General features: G+C 47.2%; 1 long non-coding RNA gene across 1 annotated transcript in view; it reads right to left on the bottom strand.

Annotated features, from left to right (window-relative positions):
- Window positions 1-25,126, bottom strand: part of LOC149873887 (uncharacterized) — a 132,728-nt gene that overhangs the window by 35,753 nt on the left and 71,849 nt on the right. The window lies entirely within an intron of this gene.

Genomic DNA, 25,126 nt, shown 5'->3' on the forward strand with positions numbered 1-25,126 from the left:
AGACTAACCATAGCATATACATATTGATATACATATAACAGGCTTTTATGGGTCAAAGCTCACTTCATCAGATGCCGAGGTTCATGGCCTATAGGCAGGGTCAGCTAATATTTCCCCTTGCATCCTCTAGGCGAGACCAATACTACATCATCCCACACTTATCAAGATTTTTCAGGTAGGCAGAATGCCAAAGGAAAAGGGGCATGATTTGAATGTCTTTCCACTAAATACCCCTCCTCCCCAGATGCCCTCATGAAGCTGTAAAAGCCTATTGTCAAGGACACTGATCATACGCAGACCAGCCTGAGCCAAGTATTGTCAGGGACTCTGAGCAGGCAGGCCCGCCTGAGTCAAGTACCTCAGCAGCCATAACTGCAGCAAGCCCTAGCTAATGAACTCAGCCCCAATTCAGGAGTAGCAAGCAGCCTGACTGGCTGCTGGGAGTACCACCACAAGCACCTCATGGTGATTGGGGGAGGTCCTGGATGATTAGAAAAGGGCAAGTACAGTGCCCATCTTTAAGAAAGATAAGAAGGAGAATCCAGGGGACTACACACCAGCCAACTTCACCTTGATCCCCAGAAAAATCATGGAGCAGGTCCTCAAGGCATCCATGGAAAAGAAAGTGATCAGGAACGGTGAGCATTGGATTCACCAAGGGCAAGTCATGCCAGACCAACCTGATTACCTTCTATGATGAAATGACTGGCTCTGTGGATGCAGGGAAGGTAGTGGAAATGATATACATTGACTTTAGCCAGGCTTTTGATACCATCTCCCACCACATTTTGGCAAGTAAGCTGAGGAAGCCTGGGTTGGATGAAAGGACTGAAAGGTGGATAGAAAGCTGGCTGGATCATTGTGCTCAAAGGTAATGTTCAATAGCTCAATGTCTAGTTGGCAGCCAGTATCAAGTAGAGTACCCCAGGGGTCAGTCCTGGAGCAGGTTTTGTTCAATATCTTCATTAACAACCTGGAAGATGACATACAGTGCACCCTCAGGAAGTTTTTAGATGACACCAAGCTGGAGAGAGTAGTATATATGCTGGAGGGTAGGGCTAGGATTCAGAGAGATCTAGACAAATTAGAGGATTGGGCCAAAAGAAATCTCATGAAGTTCAGCAAAGACAAGTGAAAAGTCTTGCACTTAGGATAGAAGAATCTCATGCACCGCTACAGGCTTGGGACCAAGTGGCCAAGCAAGAGCTCTGTAAAAAAGGACCTTGGAGTCACAGTAGACAATAAGCTGAAGTTAACAGTATGTCCTTGTTGCCAAGAAGGCTAACTGCATACTGGGCTGCCTTAGTAGGAGCACTGCCAGCAGATCGAGGGAAATGATTATTCTCCTCTATTCGGCACTGCTGAAGCCACATCTGGTGTATTGTGTCCACTTTTGGGCTCCCCACTACAGAGAGGATGTCGACAAGTTAGAAAGATTCCAGCAGAAGACAATAAAATTGGTGAGGGGGCTGGGGAACATGTCTTCTGAGGAGAGGCTGAAGGAACTGGGCTTATTTAGTATGCAGAAGAGAAGACTGAGGAGGGATTTAATAGCAGCTTTTAATTACCTGAAGAATGGTTCCAAAGAGGATGGAACTAGACTGTTCTCAGTGGTGGCAGATGACAGAAAAAGGACCAATGGTCTTAAGCTGCAACAAGGGAAGTTTAGGTTAGATATTAGGAAAAACTTTCTGACTAGAAGGGTAGTGAAGTACTGGAACAGGTTATGTAGAGAGGTGGTGGAAGCTCCATCCTTGGAGATTTTTAAGGCCTAGCTTGACAAAGCCCTGGCTGGGATGATCTAGTTGGGACTGGACCTGCTTTGAGCAGGGGTTTGGACTAGATGACCTCCTGAGGTCCCTTCCAACCCTAATTTTGTATGATTCTATTATTCTATAATTTAGCACCAGCTGGGGCCCCGGGTCTGCAGGCCAGTCAACAGGTCTGTGTGCTAGGTCCCCTGGTTCCTGCAGTCTGGTTCTCCTGGTTCCTGACACTGGTTTTAAGCTTACTTCTGGACTTCAGCTTTGGATTTCTCTGCAGTTCTGTTTCCTGGCTCCTGACACCAGTTCAGCTCTCTTTTCAGACTTCACCCTGTGGACTGCCCCTTGGATTGGTACTTGGCATCTGATCCCTGGATCCTGACCCTAGACTTTGTTGTGGACTCTGCTTGTGGACTCCCTCTGGCTTTGATATAAGGCTCCTGCACTTTGAGCCAGTTCCAGGCCCTGCTTTCCCTCAGTGACCTAACCATTAGACAAGACCGCCTACTCCTTGGTCCCTTACACCTGTGAATGCTGGAGTGGCCTTGAAGCTGCTCCAAGTTACCCCTTGGAAAGGGACTGGGTGATCAAGGAGGTGGAGTTTACAGGGAATTCTGCATCCTGTCCAACTTGGAATGCTTTGGACCTCACATGTCCTATGCTCACAGGATCAAGCTATGATAGTACCCGCCTTTCCCCTCTCTAAACCAGCAAGGAGCAGGCAAAGTATAGGCCTGATGCTAGTGACGACCAGGAGTATATTTTGCTCCCCCTTTCTTATGGCTAAAAACTTCACTAATATTTTTCATTTTCATTTACGCAATTCTTGGCTCAAAAGTGTGCGGGTTTCTGGTTTGGGGAAAACAACATTCAACATTTCCATGGGAAAAAAATCCTTCCCATGAATATTTATCAAAAGTCCAGTTTCCCACTGGAAAAGTGGCTTTTATGGAAAGTTCTCAGATAGCTCCACTTAGCATGACAAATAAACTCGCTGCAGAGGAATGGGAGGTTAGCCAGTCGCCAGCTGGGCTAGAATGCATGTGCAATGAAGCAGCCTTCATCCTTACCAAAGGACACATAGAGAAGCCCAGAACAGGCCAGACCCACCATAGGCCAAGAAGAGGTCCCAGGGAGGGTCTCTCTGTTGGAAACCCCTCATGGTGTTCCTTCATTCTGTCCTACCCGGGGCTATTCTCTTATGAAAAAAGCCGTTCTTCCCCACGGAGCTACAGGATTCTTGAGGGGGTTCTTCCAACCTCAGACTCAGTGCTTCCATGATTTTGGCCCTCCCGCAGTTTCCTCAAAACCCCATGTGAGCTGGGCTAAGAGGGGCTCTTGACTTTGCCTGCCTCAGGGACAGCAGGGGTAAGGGAAGCATTCTGCAGGATTGGGGCCTCTGCAGGGAAAATTACACAGCACTGGGATACAAATGTTGGCCCAAAGAGACCTCTGTTGGGTCAAGGGATGGGCCATACTCACCCTTCCAGGCCTGGCCCCACCTCTCTGACCCAATCCCTGCCCTCCTATAACACAATCCTTCCCCCACAGCACAGGTGAGGAGCCCCAGTTTGGGTACCTCAGAATCAGCACCCCATAGTGGCACTGCTGTCCTGCAGTGGTAGGGCCCCTGCAGTGTTTCCTCACATATTCACTGGAAGTAACTGCAGGGTGTTTGTCATGGAAGAAAGCCTCTCTAGGAGAATTCCAGCCAAACCCAGGGAGGTGCAGGGGGACTGGCTTCCCTCAGGGCTGTACCCTACTCCCCAGGGAGCCCAGTATAGCCACGTTTGAACTAAGACAGGGTGCCCCCCTCCTAGCCTCTAGCTGGACCAGGTGAAAGTGCACAATGACACAAGACAATCTTACCACCTCAGAAGCAACAGCTGGTCAAATTCTGCTTCCCACCTCATGGCTCTCACCAATGGAAAAGGTGCTGGTGAAAGCTGGGTATAGCTCTGCATGGCTTTAAACAAGATGAATAGGCATGTCAGGTTTGGTCCTAAGGGGTCTTCTGCAAGGAGTGTATAAAGATGAATGAATGATTAGCTGGGCTAGTAAATAGGATATTGATGGCTACAGAATGCTGTGGAGACCATCAGGTGCCTTCTGCAGCACCTCCTATTGTGCTATAACCAGCTCATGCTCACCTGCACACTCTCAAAACCAGGGCTCTACTTATTAACCTTTTATAGTCAGAACCTTAAGAAAGGTTTCATTGAAATCAACACACCATGCTGTGAGAAGTCTACTGGGCAAGGGTGCTACAGGCAAAGCCATCATTAGGGACTGGGAGCTGAGAGATGACAATTCTGAGAGACCATCTGGTCTCATCTGAGGGATCTGGAGAGGTGTCTTCACCAGCAGGCATACCTCCACCTCTGGAAAAATGGCAGATTCCTCCCTGCTGCCAGGCCAGTACTGCTGACTAGGATCAAGGGAGGTCATTCTCTCTCTCTCCCCTTTGCATCACTGGCCGGAGCTATGTCTACACCAATAGTGCTCAGTCTTTTCTAAAATCAGTAATAGAAAAGCATGATCTCACCAGCATGTCATCATGGCTCATGCCAGAGCTCTACATGTGCGCAGAGCTCCGAGATCACAGGCATGTCAGCACAGGCTGTGGTCAAAGCCACCACTTTCACATAGCTCCAGAGCCCAGGGGGTGAATGCAGCCACCATTCATTCCCTCTTTTCTCCTGCCACTGAATTCAGCAGAATTAGTCCCAGTATCTAGCCTTTGTGAAGCAGCACAAAACAGAGTAGCTATTTGCAAGTTTATATCCCAGCCTTCCCCTCCCAGGGAGGGGCAAGCACAGCCCTGCTCATATCTAAGTGCTTTCCCACTGAATCCATTTTGGCAATGGGAAACGAGACCAGACTGCATCTGGGGCATGAACTCAGCTTGCGTGACCTGTCTGTAAAGAAAGGAACTTTAACAATAGTTAACAACAGGGGCTTGGACAAATAGCTTGATTAAAATAGAAGGCATTAAAGATAAAGGAACCGCAGTTTGCAGATAGAACTCAACAAATTAGAGTCATTTGGAAAAATGCATGATCAGGGAATGAGAGGAGGAAGGGGGAATAATTTTGTGTGGATGCCCAAAAGTGTTTGTAATTTGGCTCCAAGCCTAGTTGACTACACATGTAAAACATTTACTATTAACCTGAACAAAAACAAATTTTGTTTTGGGGGCTTTACAGCTGGAACTAGATAGCATATAGGCTGTGCAAAAAACCGCCCTGTGTGAGACACCTGGTTATTAAATGAGCTGCTATAAGGGCACTGATAAACTCGATCCATTTCACAAATGGTAGCTGAAAACTGCCAGCAAAGTGACATTAATAACAGCATTTGTGCAAGGTAATCCATTCTGACAGGGCAACAAACCACAGGAAGCCAGTGGTGTTTGGATATATGTGGGCACCAATGACACAGCAAGAAGCAGCCCTGGGAGGATCATGAGAGACTACAAGGACATGGGGGCAAAGCTCAAGGGCCTAGGAGCGCAAGTAGTCTTCTCCTCAATCCTCCCAGTCAGCGGTTGTGGCCATCAGAGGGAGGAGTGCATTGAGGAGGTCAACCAAAGGCTTAGGAGATGGTGTCACAGTGTGGGCTTTGGATACCTCGACCTTGGTAAACAGTTCTATGACAGGGATGGTCTACACACAAGGGACAGTATTCATCTCACAAGCAAAGGGAAGAAGATCTTCACTACAAGAGTGGCTGACTTGTTGAGGAGAGCTTTAAAGTAGGCAAGGCTGGGGTCTGGGGAGAAGGTTCCACTACTGTACACAAAGCCACTAGCCACAACAACACATGGGAGGGTGTTTAAGAAAAGGACAACCAGACTGGTACTGACATCTTGCGACACAGGCAGCATGACAGAAGACCTGAGGCAACTAGGGGAGAGCTCAAGTGTCTTTATGGGAATGCCAGAAGCATGGGAAATAAACAGGAGGAACTGACACTCCTCCTGGTTGATAAGGATTTCACCTGGTTAATGGAGACCTGGTAGAATGACACACACAATTGGGCAATGAATATTGAGGGCTATAGGCTTTACAGGAAGGATCGAGTTGGGAAAAAGGGAGGAGGTGTCATCCTCTATGTGAAAGAGCAGTACCCCTCCCTACAGGTCATGTTTGACAGGAGGGAAGGGTCCCTTGAGACCGCCTGAGTCAGGATATAAGGGGGATCAGGAGAGGGAGAACTGATGGTGGGAGTCTACTACATGCCTCCCTCCCAAGAAGAGGACAGTGATCAGGCATTCTCCAGAGAACTAACTAAGACACCTAGCACTAGAGCCATGACTTCTCATGGGTGACTTTAATTACCCTTACATCTGTTGGGAGGATCACTTGGCTGCCTCCAGCTGATCAGCCAACTTCTTAGCAACAACAGACAACCTGTTTCTGACTCAGGTTATGGAAGGGCCTACAGGGGTAAGGCCACTCTGGATTTAGTGCTGGCCAAAAGTGATGATATCATAGGTGACCTAAGGATAGGTGGTACTCTGGGAGACAGCAATCACAACCTTGTTAGGTTCACCATTCACCGTAAGACTGGGAAATCAGACAGCAGAACAGAAGTCCTGAACTTCAGGAAGGCAGATTTTGGAAAACTTAAGAGGCTAGTTGGAGAGGCCCTCTGCAACCAGCAACTGGATGACTTGGGAGTTCAGGAACAGTGGTACTTTCTCAAGGAGGCAGTTTTCACGGCCCCAAAACAGGCCATCCCCACATGGGAAAAAAATAGGAAAGGAGCTGATAGACCCACTTTGCTCAACATAAATATTAGAGAGTTATTGAAAAAGAAAAAAGAAGCATATAAACAATGGAAGAATGACTTGGCAACTAGAGGGGAATACACCTTTCCAGGTGTATCGCCAGGGCCTGCAGATATGAGACAAGGAAAGCCAAAGCAGGCATGGAGATCAAGCTGGCAACTACAGATACATAGGGAGCAATAAAAAGTCAGGCTCCACTGTTGGACCCCTACTGAATACTCAGGGGCAGCCCACAGTTGATGCCTGCAAAAAAGCCGAACTCTTAAATGTATATTTCATGTCAGTATTCCTGAAATCAAACAGGGGCTGTCCACCTGACCAGAGGCGCAGAGAACATGGGGAAGACAATGGGCTACATTAAATCAGTCCTGAACAGATGAGGGAATTCCTGCAACACTTGGATGTTTTCAAATCTGTTGGACCCGATGACCTGCACCTGAGAGTCCTGAGAGAACTGGCTTAGCATATAGCAGCATCCCAGCTGACTGGAAGAGGACCCAACTTTAAGAAAGGGAAGAAGGATGACCCCGCAAACTAGAGACTGGTCAGTCTGACTTCAGTCCTGGATAACATCTTTGAAAAATTTATTAAGGATGCCATCATTTGCAAGCTGGAAACTGATGGCATGTTAAGAAGCAATCAGCAGGGCTTTGTTGAGGGTAGATCATACTTGATAAACCTTGTGTCTTTCTACAATCAGGTAACTAGCCATCAGGATGAGGGACATGAGGTTGATGTGATTTACTTAGACTTCAGTAAAGCTTTTGATTCTGTTTCCCATGGGATTCTCTCAAACAAACTGAAGGGTGCTGGGATAAGCCAGTCTACAGTGCGTTGGTGGACAATTGGCTTAGACGCCACTCCCAGAAGATGGTAATCGATGGGATGGCCTTAACCTGGAGGGTTGTCTCCAGTAGTATCCCTCAGGGATCGGTGCTTGGACCTGTGCTCTTTAATATATTCATTAATGACTTGGATGAGGTTGTGGAAAGCTCAATGATTAAGTTCACAGATGATACCAAGCTGTGGGGAAATGCAGGCACATTGGATGATAGGGTCAGGATCCAGGACAACCTTGACAGACAGGACTTATGGGCAGGATGGAATCAGATGAGGTTTAACAGGGATAAGTGCAAAGTTCTTCATCTGGTAGGAAGAACCCTCACCACAACTACACAATGGGTGGTGGTCCACTGGCTGGCACAACATCTGAATGACACCTGGGGGTCACGATCAACTGGAAGATGAATATGAGCTAACAGTGCAATGGGGTTGACAGAAAAAGAAATAGAACTCTGCCATGCATCAGGCGATGTGTGGCCAATAGACCCAGAGAGGTGCTCTTCCCTCTCTATTTGGCACTGGTGAGGCCTCAGCTGGAGTACTGTGTCTAGTTCTGGGCACTGCACTTCAAGAAGAACATGGATAAGTTTGAGAGGGTACAAAGAAGGACCACCTGCATGGTCCAGGGCATGGAGGACAGCCCTGCAAGGAGAGACTCCAGGAACTGGGCCTGGTCAGCCTGAGTAAGAGAAGGCTGAGAGGTGACTTGATAGCTGCCTACAGGTACATCAGGGGTGAACACCAAGATCTAGGTGAGCAACTCTTCAAAAGGGCACCTCAAGGGAGAATAAGGACTAATGGGCATAAGCTAATAGAGGGTAAATTCAGGCTAGATACAAGTAAGAACTTTTTTTCTGTAAGGGTCACCAGAATCTGGAACACACTCCCAGCAGATGTGGTGCAGTCACCATCCTTGGAGGTGTTCAAGAGGAGGCTGGACCTAGTCTGAGCTCAATAACTTCCTGCCCATGGCAGGTGACCAGACTTGATGATCTTACAGGTCCCTTCCAGTTCTATGATTTCTATGGGCAATGAGAATACCTGCAATTTTAAGGCTTAAGAAGGAGCTTTGAGAAGGGTTATAAAACTTTATGCTTCAGGGGGTAAGGTGCTTTCTGTTTGGAGCAAGATAGTGACTCTGGAAATCTGATGTTCAAGTCCCATCTCTTCCACAGAATTCCTCTGTCGCCTTGGTCTAGTCTATTATGCCAAGATTTACAAAAACAATTATGTATTTGCAGTACCTCAAGCTTTCAGTGCCCAACAAAAGATGTCCTGAAAAAAGCCAGCTGTATAGTATGGGTGTTCAGTGCTTGCTGAAAGTTGGAACCCTTTTTAACTAATGAAGATCAGCAGCCCCCAGAACAGAGGCACCCAAAATATACAGATGGCTTAGTGTGTCATTAACCGTGTTCTTTGCCCTCCATCAAAGGGATAATAGTGCTGCCCTGGCTGTGGTAGTGATGCATGCATTGAAGACAAAGAGGTGCTCAGAGATAGTGGTAAAGAGGGCTGATAGATACAGCAGAAGGAGATAGCTGTCTGCCATGAAGATCCCCTATCTCACCTGAAGAGACTCTCAGTTCTTCTTCTGAAGTACCTAGAATTGGCAAGAGTTTGCCAGAACCTTATATCTGAGCTGGTCTGGTCTAGGTTTCTACAGTGTGTCTGATTAAAAGGGTACAGATATAAATGCATGGATGCTGTGGCCATGAGATGAAAGGGAAGGACAGCCTTGGGATGAAGCACATGGAAAGGGCACTAACACCTGGAGATAAGTAGATCAGTAAGTGGTTACAGGAAGGCATGCTATCTTCCCCCACCAGACCTTTATTGTAGAGTATCCCAATTCTTCATCCTAAAAGTGAGATAAGGGAGGTCATTTTTAAGGATCCCAGGGCTGGATGGGACCTCATCTAGTCCAACCCTGTGCACAGAAGCAGGAAGCATTGTTCTTAAAGCATTCCAGACATATGCATCCAGACTTTTGCATCAATTTCCCTTGTCCCCCAGCCACAAATCCCAAGACCACTGTCCCAGTTTCTGGGTTTCTAAGAATGATCCATTGGCAGACATCACTTGTTATCTTCAGAAAGCATGTACACATTGCTGCCTGCAGTCCTGCCACTTTTATCCAATGCTTGTATCATGTATAAAAAGACACTGTATTTTCCCTCCTATTATTCATTGCTGCACACTTCTGCACTCATGTTGCTCCAAATTTAGAATGGGAAAGAACTTGATAATTCCTTGGATAAAGAGATTTTGCCACATCCACATCACTCAGCCTTTGCTGTGGCATCATTCCTGTCAGACTGGGTTGAAGGACATCTTCCTGCCTCCTCCAAACCCCTACGGAGTATTCCTATTCACTCACTGGTGCTAGCAAACACTTGCCAACATATGGAATCTAAGCCCAGGAGGAACTGTGAAAGAGCATGGCCATTGTGTGAGCACCAACAACTATGTATCATTTTGAATTCCAGTCTACTCTGCCAGAAATATATGGTGTGAATTGCACAGTTATGGTAATTGCTTCCATGGCCAGCCTGTGCCACACAGCTTGTGTGTAACTGTCAGTGTGTAGCATCTCTCACATCCCTGGCCGGTCTGAGCAGACATCTAGACATGTCTACATTACTATAGCTGCTGTTGTTTACCCTCCACAATGTGATAACACCTAAAGACTTTCATAGATTTCATAGACATTAGGGCTGGAAGGGACCTCGGGAGATCATCGAGTCCAGCCCCCTGCCCAAAGGGCAGGAAGTCAGCTGAGGTCTTAGGATCCCAGCAAGATAAGCATCCAATTTACTCTTGAAGGTGTTCAATGTAGGTGCTTGAACCACCTCTGCTGGCAGACTGTTCCAGACCTTGGGGGCTCGGACAGTAAAGAAATTCTTCCTTATGTCCAGCCTCAAACGGTCTTGCAGGAGTTTGTGACCATTCGACCTCGTCATCCCTTGGGGCGCTCTGGTGAACAGATGTTCCCCCAGATCCTGGTGGTCACCCCTGATAAACTTATAGGTGGCCATCAGATCACCCCTGAGCCTGCGCTTTTCCAGGCTAAAGAGTCCCATGGCTCTCAGCCTGTCATCGTAAGATCTGTTTTCCTGACCTCTGATCATGCGCGTGGCTCTCCTCTGGACTCTCTCAAGCTTCTCCACATCCTTTTTGAATTGTGGAGCCCAAAACTGGACACAGTATTCCAGCTGCAGCCTCACCAAGGCCGAGTACAAGGGGAGAATGATGTCCCGGGATTTGCTCGAGAAGCATCTATGGATGCAAGCCAGCGTTTTGGTCGCTTTATTAGCCGCAGCATCGCATTGCAGGCTCATGTTCATCTTGTGGTCAATGATGACCCCCAAGTCTCTTTCTTCTGTAATGCTAACCAACGTAGCACTGCCGAGCCTACAAGGAAGCTGCAGGTTTTTCCTCCCAAGGTGGAGAACCTTGCATTTTTCGGTGTTAAACACCATGAGGTTCTCATCTGCCCATTTGCTGAGCTTGTCCAGGTCAGCCTGGATCACCCGCCTATCTTCTGGTGTGGATGCTTTGCCCCAAGTTTGGTGTCATCGGCAAACTTGGCCAGTCCACTCCTGACTTCAATGTCCACATCATTAATGAAGAAGTTGAACAGTATGGGTCCAAGGACAGAGCCTTGAGGGACCCCACTGGTCACAGGGCACCACGATGAGTGACTGCCATCAATTACAACCCTCTGGGTCTGACCACGGAGCCAATTTCCCAGCCAGCGGATCGTGGTGGAGCCAAAGCCACAACTGGGCAGTTTGGTCAAGAGGTGATCATGGGATACCAGATCAAAAGCTTTTTTGAAGTCAAGATATATAACGTCAATCTCTTCTCCCTCGTCCAGGTGATAGGTCATCTGGTCATAGAAGGAAATGAGATTGGTCAAACAAGACCTACCCGCAACAAACCCATGCTGGCTGTCCCTTAGAATGTTAGCCTGGGCCAGTCCCTCAAGGATGGCCTCCTTAATAAACTCTTCTAAGATCTTCCCCAGGATAGAAGTCAGGCTAATGGGCCTGTAGTTAGCCGGATCCACTCTCCTCCCTTTCTTGAAGATCGGCACCACGTTGGCCTTCTTCCAGTCTTCGGGCACTACACCAGAGCGCCAGGAGTTTTCAAAGATCCGTGCCAGGGGCTGGGCTATGACGCTCGCCAGCTCCTTGAGTACCCTGGGGTGCAGATTGTCAGGGCCGGCTGACTTGAAGGTATCCAGCTTCTCAAGGTGTTCCTTCACGAGGCCAGCATTGATGGAGGGTAGGGGATCCCCCTCACCCAGAATTCCCTGTCCCATAGCAGGCATGGGCATCCCGTGTGACTGATGAAAGCTGACGCAAAGTACCTATTTAATAGGTTGGCTTTTTCCTGGGCGTCAGTTGTCAGTTGCCCCATCTGGTTTAGCAGGGGTCCAACATTGCCCTTGCTTTTCCTCCGGCTCCCCACATATCTGAAAAAGGACTTTTTGTTGTCCTTGATGCCTGAAGCTAGTTGGAGTTCAGTTGCAGCCTTGGCTTTCCTGATTTGCTCCCTGCAGGACCGGACCAGCGCGGAGTAATCCTCCTTGGAGGTGAATCCCATCCTCCATCCTTTGTAGGCTTTCCTTTTAAGCCACAGGAGGTCCGCTAGGTCCCTGGAGAGCCAGGGGGGCTGCTGTGCCTTCTTGCTGCCTTTCCTCCTAAGCAGGTCCAGGCCTGTTAGAGATGGTCAAATGAGATGAGGAACTTGTTTAAGCTTGTCTTCGTAACTGTCTACTCAGAGATCCTAGGAGAAACTAGGGTTGGGGGCTTCGTGGCAGAGCTGCTCCAGAGGGAGTCATGACACTTGAGGGTTGTGGGGATGGAGATCATCAAAGAGACCCACCATATTGAGCACCCTCATGGGGATTTTAGCTCAGGAGGAGGTCACGAGATCCACTGTACTGAAGGTCCACACAGTACATGGGGTTTGTGAATCTATGGAGCTCTGGGCGGAAGGCTATAAGGAGGAGCTACCCTGCTGATGGCCTAGTGAGACGCTGGGCCTAAAACCCACTGCTTGGATACAAGCCCCTGTTACAAATGAGCCCAGGGAGAAGGCTGGGAAGGTTTGGGTTGTAAGGCATACTTGCTCTGTAAGATGGTAGGCAGAGACATAATGTGATTCAGTGAAACAGGACATACTTAGACTAGGGGAGAAAAAGGGAGCAATATTTTTTTTAATTGTGAGTATCATTAACCACCAGCAGAAAAACAAACTACAGGTCAGGTGTATTCTGCTACTCAAAAACTTTGCAGCATGGGTGGCAAGTTCACTGGTCTCAGTGCAAGACTTACTAGCTGGTGCTCTGGGGCCTTGGCAGAGTGACCCAAATCATTTTTCTCCTTCGAATTAGCTAATGTCTGAATTCCACCCAACAGCGGGAGTTAGCAAGGAGGTGTCCACTGCCTGCCTGCTTCACTGCTTCCCATTTCTGGTCTCATTGCTAAAGCAGAAATAAAACATGCTATTTCGTGAATGCCTTCCTGCTGCTGCTCTACCAGACTAAGGACAAAAGTTACATATAAACTGGTTTAAGGGCACTTGTACATGTCATGGGCGTTTAGTCCCCTAAATTGAAATGATGGGTTTTTAACTGCAACGATTAAAAGCCCACCATTTCATTTTAGGGGCTTCCATCACTGTTACAGTGAGGGGCCTGATCCTTTTTTTTTGTGGAGCCTGCCCACGTCTCCGCAGCTGGGAGGTGAACTGCTAGTGGGCTGGGCGGACCCTGAGCTGTGGGGGGCTTCAATCCTTGCTTCTGCAGCACTGGTGTTCCCTGGGGCTGCCCAGGTGGGCTGCTAGATGCTGTCCCAGCTTGGATTCAGGGAACAGTTGTATTGGGCTGGGTGCTGTCTCCGAGCTGGGGCAGCACCTGCCCACTAGCCGCCCATCCAGGCAGTGCTGGGAGGGTGCCACTGCCATGGAAAGAAGGACCAGGGCCCTCTGCAGCTCCAGGCCTGCTGGCAGCTCACCCTACAGCTGTGGGAGAGGTGGGCAGAACCCGCAGGGGAAAAAAAAAAAGGATCAGTTTCCTTTCCACATTTTTTTTTCCAGCAGAGCCTGCCTGCACAAACTGCCTCCAGGCCATGCAGCCCCAAAGCTATAGGGAGCCTGGTCCTTCCCTCCATGGTGGTGGCACCCCCCCCAGGGCCACCAAGGTGGGGTGCTAGCTGAGCAGATGCTGCCCACCAGATCCAACTCTTCCCCAAGCTCTTGCAGGGACAAGCATCCGGTGGGCTCCCAGTGTGTGGGCTTGGGAAAGAGTTGGATCCAGCAGGTGCTGCCCACAACCTGGGGCAGCCCCCACACAACTAGCACCCCACCTGGGCAGCCCTGGGGGGCACTGTCACCGCAGAAGGAAGGAACGGGCCCTCCCACAGCTTAGGGCAGCTCATGCAGACAGGCTGCACTGGAAAAGAAAAAAAAAAGCAGTGAGGGACCTGATCCTTTTTTTTTCCCCCCATGGAGATTGCCCATTTCTCCTGCAGCCAGGGGATAAGCTTCTAGCAGGCCCCCAACTATGGGGACCCTGGTCCTTCTCTCTGTGGCAGCAGTGCCCTCCAGGCCACCCAGGCAGGCAGCTAGTAGCCAGATGCTGCCCCAGCTCAGAGGCAGCAAGCAGTTGATACAGCTGCTCCAGAGCTTAGGCAGCACCCAGCTGCTATCAGTCCCCCTTGGTGGCCCCTGGGAGCGCCGCTGCCACAGAAGGAAGGACCAGGGACCCCTGCAGCTTAGGGGCCTCTTGGCCTGCCGGCAGCTCATCCCCCAACTGCAGGAGACACAGGCAGGCTCCCAAGAAAAAAAAAATGTATCAGGCCCCTTGCCACTTCCGCCTTCAGGCCGCCTCTCCTGCAGCGGGGGGGGAAGTGAGCTGTCAAAAGGCTGCAATGTTACAAATAGCTGCACTGCAAACTAAACTACATGCAGATGTTTAGTCTTCAACGTAACAAACTCATTTAAATCATAACCCCCCCCTGCACGTGTACAGTATGTTGCAATTAAGCCACAAAAATAGCCAATTTTTTCATGTGTACAAGCACCCTAAGTGATCAGAAACTGGTTTAAACCTGTAACAGAACAGAAGTTCAATGCACATAAACCAGTTTCAAAATGACCAAAACTGGTTTAAGATAAACCTGGCTGAATGTAGTATCAGACTTAACTGACTAAGGTCAAATCGGTTTGTGGAATTTCTGTCCCAGACACCAGTATTATCAGCCCAGGAAGTTCATTCACAGTGACTAACTGAAAGGTTCTGGGCTGGTCATAATTATAGATAGGTGAAAGATGTCTCTTTGCCAATGAGACAATAATAGCTTAGGCTGGTTATGAAGTATCCAAGCTGCATAGACATGAGTTGCAAGCTTTGCCATGAAATAACTGATGATCTCAAACTATTTCAATTTACCTGAAATATTAAGAGAAAAAGAAAATGCTCTGACATTTTGGAAAACTTTTGCTAGGAAATGGAAATGGAACAAATGGGTTTTTTTTTTCTTTTCAAAATTACGACTGAACTGAAAAAAAACCCAATTTTCCCCTGGGTTCTAATGCTCAGATGTTATAAATCAGGGCTGGTCACATATAAAAATTTTAATGCAGCCAAAAACCATAAGACATGCAGTTTTCAGGACCCTCATGTCCCCCACAATGGTCAGAGTTCTGTGCCCAAGGCCAGAGCCTCAGTTAGAAGGCAAAGTTGAATAATTTCCTAAAAATAAGCAAGAACAGAGAAAAATAAAAATAGAAAATAATAAATGAACAGAGAGAGTGATTTTATTTAACTACAGCTCTTCTTTCAGGAGCTGCATTTCACCTACCCAGAAACCAGGGTTTCACCTCCCCATTCCCAGTTTCATAGTGACAGCATAGTTGTAGAAGCATCTGTCATAGACAGAGGCAGATCCAGGATTTGGCAAAGTAGGATCTGGGAGCAGCAAACCACAGCACCCTTGCTTCCAGCCTCCTTCCCCTTCCCCATCCACTGGTGTGGGCAGACCCCACTGCAAGATCCTCCAGGTACTCTTTAAAGTCCCCAGGGCAGGTAAAAATTCCCTGTCTTCCTGCTGTCCCTGCTGCCTGCTCCAGCTGGGTTGTGGGAGGGCTGGGCTTACCTGGGACAGCAACAGCAGCAATGGGACAAGGATGTGTTCCCCTGCATGGCAAAAGTTCCCCCCCTGCCCATTACCCTGCTACTGTCCCAGCTAAGCCCAGCCATTGAAAAGCTCAGCTGAAATAGGCAGGGGAACCTGGGACAGCAGGGAAAGAAGTGATAGCATATGGGGAGAGGGGGTGGGAGGGAAAAGGAGGATAGGGGGGAATATGTCTCTGAACATAGAAGGGAAGGGGGATTCTCACCTGCCTTGGAGACTTTAAAAAGGTCCCGAGAGGTTCCTGAGGTGTGGTCCAGTCCAAATGGGAGTGCAGTCATGGCACTGCACCCCCTCTGGATCCACCCCTGCTCACAGCTGGATAGAAGAAAGTTGAGTTACTAAAGTCGAAAGAAAGAAAAAGGAAAGCAAATCAAGCTGTTTGAAGGCAGGGGAAATTTCAAACTGAAATCAAAGGCCCATCCTCAGATCTCACCCTAGAAATGACTCATGCCTACAAACTCCAAATCAGGTTAACACATATAAAAATGTTTGTTGTATATAGAAGAGCATTTCACAGACCTTCAGCGTTTATCAGCTCAAAAAGCCTGTATTTCACAACCATTGTAATGCACCCTATTCCCCGCTCTTGGTGTAAAACATTATACAACGTTAACAGCACAGAATGAAAAAATGATACCCTACTTTTCAGTCATGACAGAAGAATATAAGCTGTAAAGTCTTTGTAAGCCAGAACCTTACAAGGAGATTAACATAAATAAGAGAAGGGAGGGAAAGGACTATAAATTTTAGCCTAACATAATTGTAATAGTGAAGAATTAAAAAAGAGTCAAGGTTCTTTAACTATAGCACTATTTTCATCGTCATGCATGGGTGCTTCATATATGTAATTATTGTGACAGGTAATGCGTATCCTAATTTTCTTCCACCAAATGAATAAAGAAATTCTTGTCCACCCTGACTTGTATGACATTGTGCACAATTATTTCAGGAAACATGCCTTCCATCTGGACAAGGCTGAATTAACACATAAGCAAACTAGGCACATGCCTAGGGCCCTAAGTGAAAAAGGGCCCAGTTGTGCTTATTTTGCATCGGCAGTGCTGCTGCCCGGCCACTGCAGTTCTATCCAGCTCCTTTTTCCTTTTAGGGCTGCATGCTGCAGCTTCAAGCCCTGGCAGCGGCTTTGCTGTTGCTGCTGCCCTATACAAAGCAACTAGGTGCATAGTTTGTTTGCCTAGGGCCCACTAAAGGGTTAATCTGGTCTTGCATCTGGACTGCTATGGAAAGGCTCTCTCTTGATATGTTTAGCATCAGCGGTGTGTGCCAATGTATCTCTAGATCTTTATTTTTTTTTATAGCTGTGATATACCAGGGCTGTTTTTTTTTCTAAGATTAATTTCAAAACATACCAATCCTTAGTAACTCTTTTAGGAATGCATGGCCAGTAGATTGAAAACAAGCAAACACCATGGATAATTTCCGAAAACAAATCATTTCTTTCTATGCCTGTGAAGTTTTCATTCTCTAATTGCTAACACCCTGCTTATAATTAGTAATATAGGCCTGGGAAAGACCTCTGGGGTCACCAAACCCATTCTCCAGAAAAATCAATTAATTAGATCCCTTTTGTCACCGTTGTAAGCTGTCACTGGGCTCTCACCCTGTGTGACTCCCCTCCTCACTGATTAGCATTTCCTGCAGAGTGTTTTGCCTGCAGACCTTGTTAGGACGCAAGGGTAAGCATGTAATTTACAGGGTCTGTAGTTTGAGCCTGCAAAGCTGGGAAGGAGCAAGTTGACACTGCATTCAGGATGTGGTGTGTGTGCCGTTGCCTGTGCTCATGGGAAGAAAATCCATCCTTGGAGGTTCTTAAGACTAAGGCTAAACAAAGCCTTGCCTGGGATGATCTATTTGGGGGCTGGTCCTACGCTGAGCAGGGGGCTGGACTAGATGACATCCTGAGGTCCCTTCCAACCCTCATTTTCTCAGATTCTATGATTCTGTGAAGCCCCATTGAAGTCAACAGTTAGGCGGTCAGGAAACTGTTTATTACCTGACTTACAACTGTCTCACTGTAACCTTGCAGTCCTCCTAGCTGTCTGATCTATTCCCCGCTATGGTCTCTTATTTTGCACTCCCGTTATACATTCTCTAGGGCCGAAATGATCTTTTCATTATGCTTACCCACCCAATCCAGCCCAGCAGGCCTCTGATTGTTGCCTGTAGGTGTTAGAAAATGCAAATAAATAAATATAATACATGCTAATAGTGTATCAGCAAGCCCCGGAGCTGGATGTTTGCAGGTTTGGGTGTACAACATTGCCTTGATTCACAGACAGTCACTAATCTTTGCACCCAAAACCCTGGAAAGTACTTTCATTTTGGTTTGCTTGAGAGCTTGAATTCTGCACAAACCAAACATTTAGCCTGTCACCCAGAGAGACTAGAGAAACATTGACAGAGAAACCCCCAACGAGGAGGTAGAAAGGTGGATGGGACAGAGAAACAGCAGGAGCTGACCTTGGACAGAGAAAGGCAAAGCTGAGCCAGCTGGGGAATCAAAGAGAAACCTGCCATCATGTACATGAAAGAGCGTGTGCAGCAGAGGAAGGTAGACAAAGCAGGAGAGCAAGAGGCCCATTGTAGCACAAACACCCAGTGGGTGAGAGGGGGAAAAACCAGGACTGAAACAGGGTATAAATCACCAACTTAGACAGTCCAAGGGAACTGGAGTGAGGATTACAAATTTAGGACCCCAACACACCCCAAACCCTGCATGCAGAGGGTGAAACCAATGTGGAGTAAGCTGAACTGATCCTGTGATCAGCCTTTCCCTATGGCAATGAGAGGCTGGGGACTGCTGGGCAAAGGTTTGTGTTCCCAGGCAGAAATTACACTGCTCCTTGCAGGAGGCAGAAGAACATTCCCATTACTGCTGAGCTGCCAAAAACTGACTGCAGCTGGGGCCAACCTTAAGAGGGTGTGGGGCTCCCTTAACACTGTGTGGGGCCCATGGGACTGCAGCAAAGGCAGGGCACAGGCTGGGGTGTCCCACATGCCGGTGGAGGGAGGGGGTCTCCACACTTCTTCCTCAGGGCAGGGTGGAGCTGCCAGCACCAGGCAGGCCCTGCGGGAGGGGCCACAGCCACTCCACCTGGCTCCACGGGGGCCCCCAAAGCCACCCCAATTTACCATAACCTAAGGACACCTCTGACTGCAGCCTTTAAACTAGGGGTGGGCAATTATTCTGGGTGGAGGGCCACTTACTGAGTTTTGGCAAGCCATTGAGGGCTGTATAACAGGCAGCCCAGGGCAGATAAATATTAATTTTCTAAACTTTTTAGGGGTCCTGTGGACTGGATAGAATGGCCTGGCGGGCCACGTCCAGCCCACAGGCTGCATTTGGCCCACCTCTGCTTTAAACCCATCCCCAGCTCAATGTGAACTACAGCACAGGCTTCCTGACTGCTCTGTTCTTTGCTCCCCATGATAAAGGGTCCTTTGGTTCTGAATGTTCAGTGGAGGGACTTTCCTTGTAAGAGCCTCCCAGCATGACACCTAGCATACATTTCTATGCCACTGGCCCATGGGCCATATCTGACCCCTGGGAACCTGGAAATGCCCCTCACCACAGGAAGTGAATAAAGAGCCTCAGACCCAAATTGGTTGGGTGGGTAGTGGGATTTGTCTGCTTTCCTTCACCCAGTGGGCTGTTATTTTATTTATTTTTTAAATCTACACATACATGCACACATGCTTGCAGCCCCATGTGCACACGTACACCCACATGTATCAAAAGGAAATTGTTAAATGATAGGTTGGTTCTAACTGAAACTCCAAATGTTTTTAATTTAAAAAAACCTCAGCAAAATCAACCTATGTTTGTGAAATGCTCTGGTTTTGCTGAATCAGTAGCTTTTACCAAACTGCTCCCTTCTTACCTACCTGAAACACCTGGACTGGTTCTTCTGTGTACCTGACACTCCTTCATGTGTTCAGTGCACCGCACCCTCGTGCAGTTGGAAGTGCTATTATTCTCATTTTACAGTGGATGTGGCATTGAGAATCTGTATGATTTGCCCAAGTCTGTGGTAGAACATGGAACTGAATTCAGGCTGCCTAAACCTAATCACTACACCATGCTACTTTTTATTCCCAGTCACTTAATTCCCTGTTTTCTCTGGGCAAAATGTGTATGGGAGCACTCTGCTGCAGAGTAGGTGCCCCTGTCCCTGAGGTGAGCGTGAAAAGGTGCATGGGCTTCAGTGGAGTGGCAGTGGCTGACATGAGAAGGAAACGAGCTGTGATAAAATATAATTTCAGTGTCTGCCTGAAAGCCAACTCACAACAGGGTGTGTTAGAATTGCTCCACCTGGTTTGCATTCCTGTGAAAAATGCCCACAGAAATGCTTGTGGTTTTACTAAATATTTACTTCAAAAGATTTTATTTTATTTTGTTTTATTTTAGTTCATTGAGGCAGAGGGGTAGCAAATGTTTTTTGGCAAACGTTGAAAAACACATCAGCCCAAACCCAGATTTGGTTGACTATTTTTCAGTTGCCAAAAGACATCACATTTTTCCAGGGATTGTTTTTTATGAAAACCCTGATGTTTTCCTAGAAATAAGACATTCCCCATGTCCTATTCTTTCATTGAGAGATTTTTTTTGAATGAACAGTTTCTATCAGTTCTAGTTTTGGGGGCTATCTTACTAGTGGTGTAATTGAAGGATGATCCAGTACATGGAGATACCTGCATGCGCATCCTTAAACAAGCCAACTCAAACACATGCATACCTCTGCATTCATGCATTTGCATTCCCACACGTGTATACATCTTTCCATGCACACGCAGTCTTTGAGTATAGACTGAATGCAATAGAAAATCAAGCCTGCTTGCTCTATTGGCAACACTTGTTGAACTCCCCCCTCGTTACCCAATGTCTGCAATGAAAGGATTGATCTACGGAACACCAGGGGCAGCTCTAACCCAGAAGAATCGAGTGGTAAAATGCACGGACTTGCAAAGCATCAGCGGAAATGGAGCATTGCTCCATCTGCAGGGCAATGGGAGCAGTTCTGATGCTGGTTGCCTAGAAGAACCCAGGCTGACAGCAATACACCCCTGCTATGCTACAGGCCAGTAACGTCTGTAACTTGTGCCAATGAGTGCGGGCAGCTTTAATCTTGCCAGCACAAGTGCTGCCACGGTGGAGCCACAGCAGCACAGAGCTCTGCATGGGTGAGAAAAGAGGGGCTGAAATGCAGAAAGTTAGCCCATGTGATGTCTGAGCCATCTAATTTAAAACTAGCCCAGAGGTGTCCACAGGAGCTGGACGTTTGACTGCAGTACAGAGCTACTGTCATTGACCCTGCAGCCCCGCAGGGCAGAGAAAGAGCAGCGTTTGCACTTGATGTCTCCTCCACAGCCTGCATGAATACCTATTCTTCCTTTCCACCTTAGGATGATAGAACACTAGAATCATAGAAAAGTAGGGGTGAAAGGGACCTTATTTAATCCAGCCTCCTATTCAAAGCAGGATCATCTGTGACTAAACCAGCTGGGCCAAGTGTCACTCTAACCTGCTCTTGAAAATATCTACGGAATTTTTCTAGGTAGCCTGTTCCAATATTTGACCACCCTTGGAGTCAGAAAGTTCCTCCTAATCTCCAACCTAAATTTCCTCTGCTGCAACTTGAAGCTGTTGCTCCTAGTCCTGTCCTCCATGGCTAGAGAAAAGTCCATCTCCATCTTCTCTAAAATTGCCCTTCAGGTATTTGAAGACTGTTATCAAATCCCATCTCTGTCTTCTCTTCCCCAAACTAAATAACTCTCATTCTCACAGCCTTTCTCCAAAAGTCTTACCTCCAAAGCCCCTAAACATTTTTTATTGGACAAAAATATTTTTTTTAATAAAATTAAAATATGTTATTGTCAATGTTTGATTCTTAGTTTATAATTTGCTTTTTTTCCAGTTCCAAGATCGCAAACCCCCTTCCCAAAAGGAGTACTTCTTGGGGTAAAGGGAGTGACTGCCAGTGTCAAAAATCAGGGGTTAGAGGTGGGACTTCCAGTCCCAAGATGGCAACCAGGGGGCGAGGAACCTATTAAGGGGCAGGGTTACGCTTGAGGCCCTCAACAGCTTGCCGAAACTCATTAAGCAGCCCTCCAGACAAAAGGATTGTTTGTTCCTCCCCTAGAGCGTGCAGCCTTGGAGAAGTCCAGGACAGCATTGTGTGCCTCACATTATGTCTCCCTGGGGAAGCACCACGTTGGTTCTTATGCTTCCAGGGAGCTGCTGCAATTGGCACCCATTCCAGCCATTTACACCACTGGTTTTAAATGGCTTCTCTCTTTCTCTCTCTCCCTTATCTCCTGGAGACTGTCAGAGAGGAAGAGCATGGATGGTTAGTAGCCCATCAAATTACAGACCATTGCTGAGATCAAAGTGCTCAACCACCCCACTGTCTCCTTACCGAACGCTTGATGGATTAAAACCTTATTCTTGTGACAAAGAATATAATGAGAGCAGAAAATGGCACTGCATGAATCCATTCTCCTGACAAGGATTGTAATGAAAATGACATGAGCCTTCATTGTTGCTCGGTTAACGGTGCATATCTGTCCTCCTTACTCCAGTCAGAATTTATGAGGAGAAAAAAAAATAAAATAAAATACTCATATCTTCATAGCAAGACAAATTTCTAGTTTGTTTTTGCAGGGAAGGGGATGTAAATATGTATTTTTCTTCTGTACGATTGTATCCGGAATAACTGAAAGACATTAATATACTGTCAGGCTAAAGAAAAAGCAACCATAATTTCATAACATAGGGTATCCTACATGCATAAGCATACTGAATAGGTATTGCCTGTCAAGACACCTTTTCCATTTCTTCATGCCATCATAAAATCTTCTTGCCTTGTAAATGATATAATCTTTCATTGTCCCCAGAGGATACAGCGTTTTGTACAATGCTGCATGCACCTTTCTCTTCTTCTGCTCTACTCAGAACACTCCAGTCTAATAGCTCACCACAAATCAAGTATAAAAACACTACAGACAAAGGATCAAGCAACTAGTATCTTTTTGCAATTCCTAGCTGCAGTTGTGTAGCCTGTTTATGATTGTCTCTGAGTGTTACAGACTAAAATCCAGGCTGGAAGCACCATAATGCTTCAGCTGAAATAGAGGCAAGGCTAAGGCCAGAAATTTCACCTAAGGGTGCAGTGAGGAGGCCAGGTAAAGAGGGAAATAAAGTGGGAAGTGCAAAAATGAGATGTGAGTTAAAATTGGGGAAAAATAGAAGACAACAGGTAAATTAAGAAAAAAAACAAACAAGTCTCTTCCTTTCCCTTAATGCCATTGGCAAAATAAATTGTTTTTATAAGAGCTACAACATCTGCTACATGGTAAATTATAGGAATACTGTCACTATACTACACTACCTTGCATTTCAACTTACATTTCAACAGAACAGTGTTCCACTTCAAATTTTGTTTTGATTCAAAACCGCTGTTCCGTTCTGTTCCGTCGAAACAGTTTCGCAGCTGTTTTGATGTTTTGCCCTTAGGCTATAATAGGGAAGGTCAAATGGGCGACACTGTGTGTGTTAAGACACAGCAGGGTGAAAGTTGCAGGGATGGTAGCCCCTGCTGAGGCCATGAAGCCTGTCAAAGAGATAGGTGCAGGGGTTCTGGGTTCTGGGGCCCTGCACCCCTAGCTACTCACAGGCAAAACTCGTGACATTGTGCAACTGCTGCCTCTCATCAGGCAGCAGGACTGAAGATCCCCCCTCACTTGCCACCACAGACCTGGGGGTAATAATTGACCACACTATGAACCAGCACTGCAGTGCTGTAGCCAGCAGGGCCAACAATACCCTGGCATGCAGCAATTGATGCATCTCCAGCAAAACCATTGCAAAGAAGTGATTCTCCTGCTCTACTCAGCTCTACTTAGCATTGGTGAGACCGCAGCTGGTGTACTGCGTCCAGTTCTGGGCTCCACACTTTAACAAGGATGTGGTAAAGTTTGAGAGAGTCCAGAGAAGGGCTACCCATATGATCAGAGACTTGTACGGCAAGCCATATGAAGAAAGGCTGAGGGACCTGGGACTCTTCAGCCTGAAAAAGAGAAGACTGAGAGAGGACTTGGTAGCAGCTTACCACTACATCAGAAGCATATGTCTAGGGCTCAGTGAACAACTGCTCACCAGGGCACCCTTGGGGAAAACCAGGAGTAATGGTCACAAACTCCTGGAAGATTGTTTCAGGCTTGTTTCAGGCTCAACATTAGGAAAAACTACTTCACAACTAGGGTGTCCAGACTGTGGAATAAGATCCTTCCAGAGGTGGTGCAATCACCTACCCTAGAAATCTTTAAGAGGAGACTAGATAGTTACCTTGCTGCGGTCACCTGACCCCAGTTACCTTTCCTGCTTGCTGCAGGGGGCTGGACCCAATGATCTTCTAAGGTCCCTTCCAGCCTCACAATCTATGAATCTATGAGTGACTGGAGCTTAAGTCTTAGGCAATGTGGCTTTGAAACAGCTCTTCCAGAGACTTCCAGAGCAAGCTTGGTCAGGTTCCTTATCCTCCCTAAGCCTCAGCTAATCACCTGTAAAATGGAGTAATTACACTTCTCAATTCACAGGAGTATTGTGAGAATAAGTTCATTAGACAACTGTGAGGTACTATGGCAGGCTTTGTGGCCACAGCAGGTCCTAGCAGGCCTGCAATTTTCACCCCCCTTTGCCCCAAGCCAGACACAGTCCCACAAGCACCCATGACACAAGTTTTGCCTGTCAGCAGCCAGAGGTGCAGGGCCCAGAAGCCAGAGCCCCTGCACCTGTCTCCTCAACAGCTGGCAGGCTTCATGGCCTCAGCAGGGGCTACCATCCCTGCAGCTTTCACCCTGCTGTGCCTTAACACACACAGTCTCACCCATGTCACAAATTTTGCTTGTCCACAGCTTGATGTGCAGTTTCTCCCAAACCCCTCCACCTATGTCCTTGAAACTTGGCAGGCTTTGTGGCCTCCACAGTGGCTATCAGGCCTGCAGCTTTGACCCTGCTGTGGCTTAACATATACACGACATGAGTTTTGCTTTCAAGAATTTGGGGTGCAATATCGCTAAGCCCCCTGCACCTATCTCCTTGAAACTTGGTAGGCTTCATGCCCTCAGAAGGGACTATCATTCTTGCAAGTTGCATCCAAATCAGGCCATAAATGACAATGTTTTAGGCTGTTTTGACCTTCCCCATTATAGCCTATGGGCAAAATGTCAAAACAGTGTCAAAATGGCGAAATGTTGTGACTTGCCTTGTTTTGTTTCAAGGCTGTTTCAACAATACCTGTTGCATTTCAATTTCACTTTTTTGATCTCGAAACAAGTCAAAACAAAACTGGCGGTGAAATTTTGCACAGCCCTACTAAATAGCCTGGATGGTCTGCTAGCCATTCGTATGCACGCTCAATGAAGCCAACAAGTGGTTGTTGAGTGTAAAAGAGTAAACAGTGACGTGGCAAAAAGAGCCAGAGAACGCCACTTCTAGAGCTATT

The sequence above is a fragment of the Crocodylus siamensis genome, chromosome 1 (genome assembly GCF_052110815.1).
Source record: "Crocodylus siamensis isolate JL-2025a chromosome 1, ASM5211081v1, whole genome shotgun sequence".
NCBI classification, from domain to species: Eukaryota; Metazoa; Chordata; order Crocodylia; family Crocodylidae; genus Crocodylus; species Crocodylus siamensis.